This window comes from Physeter macrocephalus, chromosome 4 (genome assembly GCF_002837175.3).
Source record: "Physeter macrocephalus isolate SW-GA chromosome 4, ASM283717v5, whole genome shotgun sequence".
Taxonomy (NCBI): domain Eukaryota; kingdom Metazoa; phylum Chordata; class Mammalia; order Artiodactyla; family Physeteridae; genus Physeter; species Physeter macrocephalus.
Window position 1 is genome coordinate 61,178,158 of NC_041217.1, and position 13,245 is coordinate 61,191,402.

Sequence of the window (13,245 nt, forward strand, 5' to 3'; positions counted from 1 at the left end):
GGGTGAGATACAAAGGAGTATTTCTGTCAGGTAGATCAGAAAAGACTTTAAAAAAATAATAATTTTATTGAAAGAAAAGACTTTTTTAGGAGGGGATAGTTGGTATAAATGAGAAAGAGAAAATCAGCCCAGAGAAGGCCATTTCAAGCAGAGGGAGCTGGAAGGACTAGGATTTGAGTCAAGAAAACTCTTGGGGAGTTCAAAGAACAGAAAAATGGACAGTATAAGCAGAAGATGCTTAGCAAATGGAGAATGAGTGGAAGGCAGGGACCAGATCATGGAGTACTTTGGCGGCCAGAGGCTTGCTTAGTTCTAATTATAATGGAAAGTCACTGTAGAACTTTAAGCAAGACAATTTGATTTTTGTTTCAAAAAGGTCACTCTAGCTACTATGAAAATGGGCCAAAGGGGAGTAAAATTAGAATCAGGGAGATTGCTTTAACAGGGTATGCAAATAAGAAGAATGAAAAATGATAAAAGCTTGAACTAGGATGGGGTCATCAAACTATGGCCCAGGGACCAAATCTGGCACTTACAGAAAAAGTTTGCAACCCTTGGACTAGGAGATTGCATGAAGTGGTTGGATTCAGAAAATATTTCAAACGTGGAGGTAACAGGACTGTCTGCTGGATTGGATGTGGATGTGGGAAGGGAGAATGAAGGAAAAGTATCCTGGGTGAGTATGGTTTGGCTTGAGCAAATAGGAATATGGTGGTGTAATTCACAGAGATGAAAAGACTGATGGATGAGAAGTTTTGAGATAGAAAAATTTAAAATTCTATTTTAAAATCTGTGTGAACAGCTTTCTAAGACAAAACCCATATGGAAGGTTTTAATCACTTCTTTATTTTGGGGCAATAATAATGATGAACAAAAATGGTCCTATTATTGACACTATTGTTCTCATTTTATAAATGCCTAAACTTGCATGTTCTGAACCCTGTCCAAACCAAACTATCCTGGCATGGTATAAATACATTAAAATATTATTTGTAGTACTATCGTCATTTTATTCCAATCTCTCAACAAAACTCCATTCCTGAAGAACCCAGGTGACCCATATTCTGTATTCCTAAATTTGGTCTAAGACTTTCTTTCTTTCTCTGCTGGAGAAAAGTTTATAATATTATTGATTTGTGTCCTGCAAATTCAGGTTTCAATCTATCTCTACTGAGCCCTCAGTCTTACATAGCAAGCATTTTATGTGTCCCAGGTGAACTCCTCTGGGGTAAATGAACAAACTTATTTTTCAGCTGTTTTTATGAGTTGTTCTCCTAACAAATTTTGAACGTTTATGACTCTCCTCAAGCATCCAGCCGTCACTTGCCACAGAGAACCTCCATCCTCACCTCCTTCGGTGCACTGTGGCCTCAGACAACGACTCTTTCCCCCTCCTATAGTCTTCTCCCAGCAAGTCCAACTTCTCTCCATCTCCTTCTGTTTCTGCCTCCCTCCTGTACATCCATGTCAGTGGAAGAGGTGTCCCTTTTCCTGCTAAACTTACTGGATTCTATCCCTTCTGACCACTGGAACCTTACTCCATCAATTACCATCACAATAAAAAAACACAGTAACCCTGAAACAAATAGACCAAAAAAAAAAAAAGGTATCAGCCACAGCATCTATCTCCAAATATCCCTTTATCCCCTCTATCTCTTCTTTCATCTTCCCTTTCTAGCCAAACTACTTAAAATAGTCATTTAAATGCCTTTTCATTTATATTCATTACCCATGCTGTCCTCAACCTTTGGCAAAATCAGCTATTGATTACTAAGATATTTCTTGCTCTACAGAAAGTCTATTACATTGATTATCTCCTTTGAATCCTGATAACACTTGAGAGAATTGTTATCATTCCCATATTATAAAGAAATACATCAAGTCTGGGAAAATTAATTTGCCAATTGTCACACTTAGTATTTGGAAGAACTGGGGTTCAAATCAATAATGTCCTCCATTTCCCCTTAATAGCTATAATGCCTCCCTTTCACAAAGTAAGGTTCATTTTTTGACTTAGTAAAGCAAAAATTTGGAATTTGAACACAAGTTTTCATTTGTGTATTAATTGCATTGGGTTGTATGTTTTCTTGTTTATTTGTTTTTACTATACCAAACTGCATTTTCCTGAGAATTTCCTTATACTATCTAGGGAGGGGAGTATAGAATTTAGAAATTTATCTTTTTAGGAAAACAAGACCTTCTTGATGATAATTCTTTAAATATGTATTGATCTTTAAGCTTTCACTTAATGCTGACGTCTCTTCTCATTTCCAACAGAGCAGATAGATACTTCTAAAATCAATAGATTAGTGATTCACACTTCCCAGCTCTGCTGGGAAGTAAGAGATAAATATGCATTTGTGAGATTCAGAATGCAACTTACAAATATCTGCAAAGCAGAGAATACTGTGTCAATATACTCCAGTCACATATTTAAGAGTCCCCAGCCCTTGTCTACCTAATGCCCATTGAACCTGAAGGATGTAGTAAGGGACGTGGGTGTATACATCTGTCTAGATGTCTTGATCCTGATTATGTTAATTACCTGAATGTAGAGCCAGGAAGATTTTTTTTTTTAATTTATATTTGTTTTTAAAACCTTCCAGGCTTCCCTGGTGGCACAGTGGTTGAGAGCCCGCCTGCCGACGCAGGGGACACAGGTTCGTGCCCAGGTCCGGGAAGATCCCCCATGCCGCGGAGCGGCTAGGCCCGTGAGCCATGGCCGCTGAGCCTGCGCGTCCGGAGCCTGTGCTCCACAACGAGAGAGGCCACAACAGTGAGAGGCCCGCATACAGCAAAAAACGCTGAGCCTCCGCGTCCGGAGCCTGTGCTCCACAACGAGAGAGGCCACAACAGTGAGAGGCCCGCATACAGCAAAAAAAAGAAAAAAAAAATTCCAGCTTTACTGAGGTATAATTGACAAATAAGATTGTAAGATATTTAAAGTGTACATCACGGTGATTTGATATATGTATACATTTTAAAAGGATTCACCCCATGTAGTTAATTAATGCATCCATCACCTTACATATGTATCTTTTCCTTTCTCTCTCTCTCTTTTGGTGAGAATATTTAGTTCTACTCCTTTAACACATTTCAATTATACAATACAGTGTTATTAACTATAGTCACCATGTTTTGCTTTAGATCCTCAGATCTTATTCATCTTATAGCTAACTCTGTACTCTTTACCACCCTCTTCCTATTCCCCACCCCCTCCACCCCCCAGTCCCTGGCAACCACTTTTCTACTCTCCCTTTCTATGTTTGACTTTAAAAAAAAAAAAAGATTCCACATATAAGTGATACCCTGTGGGTATTTGTCTTTCTCTGTCTGACTTATTTCACTTAGCATAATGACTTATTTCACTTAGCAAGGTTCCTGCATACTGTCCCAAAGGTAGGATTTCCTTCTGTCTTGTGGTTAAATAATATAACATTGTGTATGTACACACACACGCAAACATGTGATATATATACACATATGTATATATATATCACATATTCTTTATCCATTCATCTATTGATGGACACTTAGGCTGTTTCCATATCTTGGCTATTGTGAATAATGATGCAATAAACATGAATGGAAGTACAAATATCTTTTCATTATCTTGTTTTCATTTCTTTTGGGTATATACCCAGAAGTAGGATTGCTGGATCATATAGTAGTTCTATGTTTAATTTTTTGAGGAAGATTCATACTGTTTTTTATAGAGGTTAAGCCAATTTACCTTCTCACCAACAGTGCACAAGGGTTCCCAAGGAACAACTTTAAAGGCCTTCATTTTACCATTTTACAGGTAAGGAAGTTGAGGTTCAAAAGTGTCACGTGAATTGCCAAACCAATTTTAGGAGAACTGGGACTTAAGCAAGTTCGCCTGATGTCTAGTGCAGTGATTTTCACCATCAGAGAGTCACCTGATGTAACTGAATCTTGTGTATAAGGACACATGGCGATTTGGGAGCTCAGAGATTCTAACAGTTTGCTTATTGATATACACCTGCCGACTCCTGAGTCAGGTTGATGATTTCCCATTTCCTCAGACTCCTCTGGGGATGTGAAGCTCAGAATTCCAATCAGTGGCTCTTCTTAGATTCTGAACTTTTAATGGAATGTATCCTACTAGCCTTGTAAACTGGAAAGAGCAAGGGCAATGTGCTTTCCACTGGCTGAGGACTCAATGACTTGGTGAAGATTATCTTGATGTGGGTATGCTCAGTGACCTCTAGAGCAACAAACTGCAGCTTTCAGCCACATTCATCATTTGAGTCAATTAATTAGGTCCCAGCCTAAAAGGGCCATTAATCTCTATAGATTTTGCTAGCTAAACTCCAGAATCTTTCTTGTGTTGAAAAATACGTTGATCCACCTACAATCTTGGAGCAGAGAAAAAGAGAAGACTGAACAGCTGGCTTATCATGCAGACTTGGCCAGGGATGCTCACCACCATTGGCTGACTCATGTTCTTGGCTGGAGAAGTAGATGTCAATTCAGTGCCCTAGGAACCCTGCTCTCCTCCTGTGAAATTGGAGTCCTGAAATGTTTATGCCAGAGAGATGGGAAAGGCTGGAATAATAATTTCTAATATACTCATCTCTTATTCCCTCTCACCCCCCCATTTCCACCTCTAGCCCTTGAATTTCTAATAAAATTCCCTTCAGTCTAAATGTTGTAGTGGAAAGAGCACAAGAAAGACAGGCATTTTAATTTTCTGTCAACTGTCCTTTTGTTATGAGTCCTTAGCCAAGCCACTTAATCTTCTTGGGATTTGTATTAGTTTATTGGGGCTGCTGTAACAAATTACTACAAATTTTGTAGCTTAAAACAACAGAAATTTATTATTTCACAGTTCTTGAGGCCAGAAGTCTGAAACCAGTATTGCTTTGCTGAAATAAAGATGTTGGCAGGGTCATGGTCCCTTCAGAGGTACTAGGGAGACTCCTTCATTGTCTCTTCCAGCTTCTAGTGTCTGCTGGCATTCCTTGGTGTCTGACTGTGTCACTAAAATATTCACAGCCAGTATCTTCAAATCTATTTCTTCTGTCTTCACATCACCTTCTTCACTGTGTGTCCATGTGTAAACTCTCTCTGCCTCTCTTTTAAGGATACATGTGATTGCATTTTGGGCCCTCCTGGATAATCCAGGATAATCTCCCCATCTCAAAATCCATAACTCTTTTTGCCACCGTATAAGGCAACATTCACGGGTTCCAGGAATTAGGATGTAGGATCTTTTGGGAACCCATTTCAGCCTACTACAGTCCTCAAATGCCTCATCCATGGAATAATAATATTGGCACTCTAGCCACTTGAAATATGCTACTTAGAGTTCCCTTCTGACTATGAGATTTAAGATGCTATGATTGATATCAATTCCAAATTTCACTGTGGTCCTAAGCAAGTTCTAAATCCAGCAGGGAAAACTTCATTAGGTTTTAAAGTCTAAGAGTAATCCTTTGTTTCTCCAGGCTCCACTCTCTGGGCCCATAATGGCTCCACTAGCCTCTGTGCCACCTACTACTGCTCTGCCCTTGGAGTCATCATTCCTTTTCTTGAAGGGTAGGATGTTTGCAGCTGAGTAGCTCTATCAGTCAGTTTCCTGACTGTAGAATTTTAGAAGTCCAGCAGCCTTCTTTCATTTTTTCCTGTCTCTGTTCCTTTCAGTCCAAGCTGTCAGTGACCCTTAATTACATCTTCAAAGATGGTTTCTTTTTCCAAATAAGGTCATGTTCACAGCTTCTGGTAATTAGAATGTGGACATATGTTTTTGGGGACCACCATTCAATCCACTTCATGCTCCCATCCCCACACCCAATATGAAATACTGGAATAGAGACAGGAGATCTGAAATAAACACTTCAGTAGAAGTGAGAAGAATGTGAGAATCTCCAGTCACTGATGTGTCCAATTCTGAACTCTTACTTGGCAGATGTTGTGATAGCCCTCTGTTTTTTGAATGCTTCTTGATTAACTCATACTCTTAGAGTAGTTCTTTTGCCTGAAGTTCTTCATGGACCTTCCCCTGGGAGATTCTTCATTTTCCATAATCCAACTTAGACATCTAAAAAGTGTTATTTCAGAGTATGTCCTTTGTGAAATCTGAACAGCTGTCTCAGCCAGCTTCCTCCTTGTAGACTGGTGGAAATTAAAGTGTCATTTTGAGTTTTGAATAGCCATAAACATTTTTTAGCCCAGGCTCACAGTTTCTTTGACCACATAACCCTTTAAAAGTGCAGTAGGATTCTTATGTATTATATTTGATCCTGATCATCTCATTTTGCCAATAGCCACATCTATGGTTCTTTCCTAGACATATTTCTTATATTTGCTATGTTTTTATGCTTACCTTACCTCGTGCCTTTATTTCAAATTATTTGAGAGTTTCTCGGTCTTTCAGACTTCATTGGCAGAACCACATATCTAATCTCTTTTCTCTGAATTATTTTGTTCAACTGACGGTATCTACTAGGTACCATGAACTTACGTGGATCTCTGCTCTGAAACCTCTTATTTCATTTAGAGGTTCTAACAAATGGGTGTTATAGCCATGGTTGTGCCCCTGATTTGATCTTTAACTCAAGACTGAATTTTAATTGGCTCAAAGGTCCTCTCAGTTTTATCTGTCACTGCTTAACATGACAAAATGTTGCTTTTTCTAACCCTACACATACCCTGATTCCTGAATGTTCTCTATTCCTTTTTCTCCCCCTTTTACTTGTTGTGCCTTGTCAAATTCATCCATCTTAAAAAAACTTGGTACTAATATCCTTTTTACAGCATCTTCTCTGATATGTGAAAGTTCATTAGGGACGTAATTTGCCTTCTAAGTTATTACAGACAGGAATTTTATCAAATGTTTTGTCCCTGTCAACATTGTTCTAGCCTCCAATAAAAGTTTCAATTTCTGTACCAGTTAGATAGTATAGATTTTGTTGAAGTAACAAAGAAATTTCAAATGGCTTTTAAATGCAAAGTTTTATTTTTTGCTCACACTATATGTCTAATGTAGATTGGCTGGGGTGGGGGACCTTTTCTTCTCATCTTCTGCACTCACTCCCCATGCAAATATTAATGCAATAGATAATTGTTATTGTGTATCTTACACAATTTTCAACCTTAGTATCAATTGTGTTGTCTGTATGTTAGGTACTTTGGCCTCAAAACTAAAAAATTAATTAAACAATTTATTTTCACTTTTAACCTTCTCATTACTTTCACTCAAACAAACAGAAAAAAGCTCACAGCTGAAACTATCTCATTTTTTAAATTAGCAAACTCTAGCCCTGAGTGTAATGGTGCCAATATATCAGTATCATTCAGCAAAGCTTACCTAATTGCTAAGGAGCTGAATATTTGAGGTCCACAACAAAATGAGTAGGACAGTAATTTCTTCTGGCTTCAATACATATTATATTTGATCAATATAATATCAGCTTCAATTCCGTTAACATTGAAACGTGGGTGTGGTGGTGATTAGAGATATTCCCCATTATTTCTAGCTCTTCATATCCTAGTTACTCGGTGGAACTGTACTTCCAGGCCTCTTTGTGTTTGGGTAGGTCTGTGGCTATTTCCAACCCACAAGTTCTAAACAAAGTGAGACTCTCAGAATTTTCTTTTCTTTCCACAGTGAGCAGCAATATTTGAGATGGTGGCTGCTTAATCAACTTGGATTCTACAGTAAAGAGGTGAGAACAAAAATCTAAACTTTGAAAGCCATTCGAAGTTTCTTTGTTACTTCATTAAAATTTATACTTATTAACTGATATAGAAATTGAAACTGTTATTAGAGGCTAGAAGAACCAAGTTGCAAGTATCGTAATATAAAAGGAGATTTTATTTAAAGCATACTGGATTTATCTAATAGATTAAGGGAAAGTTGAACAACCAAAACCATTAAAGGGCTTGGATGCATCAGACTCTTAGGGGCAACTGAATCAAAGACTGAAATGTGCTCAGGGATCTTTCTGTCTTTTAATTCTGCTTTTTTCCAAATGTCAGCTTTTTTCTCCTCTTCTACCACAGGTCATCCTTTCCACAGATGAGAAAATATGGTTGTGGTCAGGTTTTAAATTTTATACCGTATAGTTTGGGTCACCTGAAAAGGACTGGGTTAACTTTGTCCCGAGTACACAAGGAAATCTAAAGAAATTGACTAATTAATGTGGGCCACTTATCTACTCTTGAGCCAATCAGCTGTGGTTGTAACGTGGTTACATTGTACACATGGGGAGTGTGATGACCTTGTGTTCATGTGAGGAGGGTAATGACCTTGTGCTTGCAAGGGAATGTGATTTCTTTGTTTGTAGGTGATGACTTCCTCCACACTCATGTGAATGGGGCAAGAGCTTTGAAGGAGCAATTCCTGCATAGGTATCTTCACTACTTGTTCAAATGTTTTTTGCTTGTTTGTTTGTTTTATTTCCTCACTAAATTTGCTAGTTAGTTGAGTAGGTCAAATCAACCATTTATTTTTGGACTCATTTAGGAATAGCAAACATTTCCTTTAAAATATGAAGATAACAGAACAAGCAATTCATGAGGACAAGGTCAAATGTTTTCTAGCTGAGCTAACATAGCTTTAGAAGGTCTTTTATACAACTGACCTATCAGTGGAAAGAGAATTGGAGAGGCGATTTTTTATTTCCTAGGGCACTGAAGGTCTCAAAAGGCATCAGTTACCATATTGAATTTTGGTGTCTCTTAATATTTTATGTCCCAGCCAAGGAATAATTTTCTACTCTTCTCTCTGGTATCATGACAGACTGCAACATCAAGACTATTACTCAGAGATGAATTGAATGACTCACTTAGTAGTGATTCTAGAAGTGCTGGCTAACTTCTCTCTTGAGAGTTTGCATTTATCCAATCATTTTTTTCCAAAAAGTAGATGTAACACCATGAAAAATGATTTCCATACCTAATTAATGAAGGTAACCATGCTGGCTCACTCTTCATAGGACATGCATCTTGCATCACAGGGAGGACTTATGCCTACCATATTTTCTTTCTTAAAACTGAGATGACAGTACCTACCACTTGCCAAAATGACATATGCCTTGAATTTTGTTATTTTTTTCTAAATGGTTTCTCTGATCAGAGCTATTTACTATTGCTTCTTTTCCTTTGATATATATATATATATATATATATATATATACATATATATGTATATATATATATATATTTAGAGACATGTACAACAAACCCTTTAAAATCTGACTTGTTCAACTATTTAGACTGTGAAGGATAATGATTGCTTTAAAGGAACACAGTAAAGTCTTTGGAGGACTCTGGGCTTAAGGTTACCCAAAGGCATGTATGAAAGTTTCAGTGTCTCCTTTTCTCTATAAATGTTCCTAACTTATTCATTGCCATCAATAAGAAGGGCTTAAATCTGAATTTTTAAAAATATCTATCTTCAACATAGCAACTTTGGCATTTGTGAGATTAAATATAATAATGCCATTTAAAAATGTAAGTGAGGGTAGTATTTACTCGAAGTAAGACTTCAATATATGGTTGCTTGAAGCAAGTGAAATTGTGGTTAAAATAAAGTCAGATGACCAAAGAACAACAGAGAACTAAATGTCACTCTGAATCCTTTGTCAACTAACAACTTTTTACTGTCTATCTCACTTGGGTATATGTCAGTCATTGAGCTTACAGTGATCAACAAGAATTATAAGAGGTAAGGAAATGAGGTCTATGGGAAATACACAAGCATATGAATTACAAAAATCAATTATATATGTATGTTTCAGTTAGATCTCATTTTACACATTGTTAAACTCCTTTGGTTAAAATCTTAAGGTTAAACTCCCTTTGTTAAAATATCAAAATTTTGTGCAAATTTTATTTTCCAATTGATTTCTCAACTAGGCATTAATACGATGCGTTAGTTTTGTTTCCTCTCCTTTTTTGAAATTAGGATTTTCTCTGGCTTTTTTCTTTTTCTTTTTTTTTTAACATCTTTATTGGAGTATAATTGCTTTACAATGGTGTGTTAGTTTCTGCTTTACAACAAATTGAATCAGTTATACATATACATATGTTCCCATATCTCTTCGTATGTATGTCCATGCCACTCTCTCACTGAGTCACAGCTTACCGTTCCCCCTCCCCATACCCTTAAGACCATGCTCTAGTAAGTCTGTGTTTTATTCCCATCCTACCCCTAGGCTCTTCAAGATATTTATTTTTTTTCTTAGATTCAATATATATGTGTTAGCATATGGTATTTGTTTTTCTCCTTCTGACTTAATTCACTCAGTATGACAGACTCCAGGTCGATCCACCTCACTACAAATAACTCAGTTTCGTTTCTTTTTATGGCTGAGTAATATTCCATTGTATATATATGTGCCACATCTTCTTCCTCCATTCATCTCTTGATGGACACTTAGGTTGCTTCCATGTCCTGGCTATTGTAAAAAGAGCTGCAATGAACATTTTGATACATGATTCTTTTTGAATTATGGTTTTCTCAGGTTATATGCCCAGTAGTGGGATTGCTGGGTCATATGGTAGTTCTATTTTTAGTTTTTTAAGGAACCTCCATACTGTTCTCCATAGTGGCTGTATCAATTTACATTCCCACCAGCAGTGCAAGAGGGTTCCCTTTTCTCCACACCCTCTCCAGCATTTATTATTTCTAGAGTTTTTGATGATGGCCAATCTGACCGGTGTGAGATGATATCTCATTGTCGTTTTGATTTGCATTTCTCTAATGATTAATGATGTTGAGCATTCTTTCATGTGTTTGTTGGCGATCTGTATATCTTCTTTGGAGAAATGTCTATTTAGTTCTTCTGCCCATTTTTGGATTGGGTTGTTTGTTTTTTTGTTATTGAGCTGCAAGAGTTGCTTATAAATTTTGGATATTAATCCTTTGTCAGTTGCTTCATTTGCAAATATTTTCTCCCATTCTGAGGGTTGTCTTTTGGTCTTGTTTATGGTATCCTTTGCTGTGCAAAAGCTTTTAAGTTTCATTAGGTCCCATTTGTTTATTTTTGTTTTTATTTCCATTTCTCCAGGAGATGGGTCAAAAAGGATCTTGCTGTGATTTATGTCATAGAGTGTTCTGCCTATGTTTTCCTCTAAGAGTTTGATAGTGTCTGGCCTTACATGTAGGTCTTTAACCCATTTTGAGTTTATTCTTGTGTGTGGGGTTAGGGAGTGTTCTAATTTCCTACTTTTACATGTAGCTGTCCAGTTTTCCCAGCACCACTTATTGAAGAGGCTGTCTTTTCTCCACTGTATATCCTTCCCTCCTTTATCAAAGATAAGGTGACCATATGTGTGTGGGTTTATCTCTGGGCTTTCTATCCTGTTCCATTGATGTATATTTCTGTTTTTGTGACAGTACCATACTGCCTGGATTATTGTAGCTTTGTAGTATAGCCTGAAGTCAGGGAGCCTGATACCTCCAGTTCCATTTTTCGTTCTCAAGATTGCTTTGGCTATTCGGGGTCTTTTGTGTTTCCATACAAATTGTGAAATTTTTTGTTCCAGTTCTGTAAAAAATGCCAGTGGTAGTTTGATATGGATTGCATTGAATCTGTAGATTGCTTTGGGTAGTAGAGTCATTTTCACAATGTTGATTCTTCCAATCCAAGAACATGGTATATTTCTCCACCTATTTGTATCATCTTTAATTTCTTTCATCAGTGTCTTATAGTTTTCTGCATACAAGTTTTTTGTCTCCTTAGGTAGGTTTATTCCTAGATATTTTATTCTTTTTGTTGCAATGGTAAATGGGAGTGTTTTCTTAATTTCACTCTCAGATTTTTCATCATTAGTGTATAAGAATGCCAGAGATTTCTGTGCATTAATTTTGTATCCTGCTACTTTGCCAAATTCATTGATTAGCTCTAGTAGTTTTCTGGTAGCATCCTTAGGATTCTCTATGTATAATATCATGTCATCTGCAAATAGTGACAGCTTTACTTCTTCTTTTCCTATTTGGATTCCTTTTATTTCTTTTTTTTTCTCTGATTGCTGTGGCTAGAACTTCCAAAACTATGTTGAATAAGAGTGGTGAGAGTGGGCAACCTTGTCTTGTTCCTGATCTTAGTGGAAATGGTTTCAGTTTTTCACCATTGAGAATGATGCTGGCTGTGGGTTTGTCATATATGGCCTTTATTATGTTGAGGAAAGTTCCCTCTATGCCTACTTTCTGCAGGGTTTTTATCATAAATGGGTGTTGAATTTTGTCAAAAGCTTTCTCTGCATCTATTGAGATGATCATATGGTTTTTCTCCTTGAGTTTGTTGATATGGTATATCACATTGATTGATTTGCATATTTTGAAGAATTCTTGCATTCCTGGAATAAACCCCACTTGATCATGGTGTATGATCCTTTTAATGTGCTGTTGGATTCTGTTTGCTAGTATTTTGTTGAGGATTTTGTCTTTATCTAATTTATTTCACGTAGCCTAGTACTATCCAAGTCCATCCATGTTGTTGCAAATGGCAAAAATGCATATTCTCTTTTATGGCTGAGCGTCCCTTTGTCTTCTTGAATTTGCCAACCTCCTCCCTGTCCTCTTTCCCAGGTCTCAGCTGAGAATGTCCCTTTCTCAGAGTCACCTTTCCTGACCACCCCAGATAACTAGCTCTCTATCACTGCCCTCTGATTAGTTCTGGCCATTTGTCTCTTAAGGTAGGATTGTATTGCTATAAACTTCCCTCTTACAACTGCTTTTGCTGTATCCCATAGGTTTTGGGTCATCATGTCTCTACTGTAATTTGTTTCTAAGTATTTTCTGATTTCCTCTTTGATTTCTTCAGTGATCACTTCGTTATTAAGTAGTGTATTGTTTAGCCTCCATGTGTTTGTATTTTTTACAGATCTTTTCCTATAATTGATATCTAGTCTAGGGCATTGTGGTCGGAAAAGATACTTGATATGATTTCAATTTTTTTAAATTAACCAAAGCTAGATTTGTGACCCAAGATATGATCTATCCTTGAGAATGTTCCATGAGCACTTGAGAAAAATGTGTATTCAGTGGTTTTTGGATGGAATGTCCTATAAATATCAATTAAGTCCATCTTGTTTAATATATCATTTAAAACTTGTGTTTCCTTATTTATTTTCGTTTTGGATGATCTGTCCATTGGTGAAAGTGGGGTATTAAAGTCCAGTACTATGATTGTGTAACTGTCAATTTCCCCTTTTATGGCTGTTATTATTTGCCTTATGTATTGAGATGTTCCTATGTTGGGTGCATAAATA

General features: G+C 37.0%; 1 long non-coding RNA gene across 2 annotated transcripts in view; it reads left to right on the plus strand.

The window, feature by feature from the left end:
- Nucleotides 1-2,808: 2,808 nt before the first annotated feature.
- The window catches only part of LOC114486001 (uncharacterized), a 39,201-nt gene continuing 28,764 nt past the window's right edge, over nt 2,809-13,245 (plus strand). The window contains exons 1-4 of one of the 2 annotated variants that reach the window (XR_003679243.2): nt 2,809-2,910; nt 3,748-3,802; nt 7,634-7,691; nt 8,313-8,376. This is a non-coding gene — a long non-coding RNA (uncharacterized lncRNA). The remainder of the gene's footprint in view (nt 2,911-3,747; nt 3,803-7,633; nt 7,692-8,312; nt 8,377-13,245) is intronic. The other variant, XR_008617099.1, reaches the window with a different exon arrangement.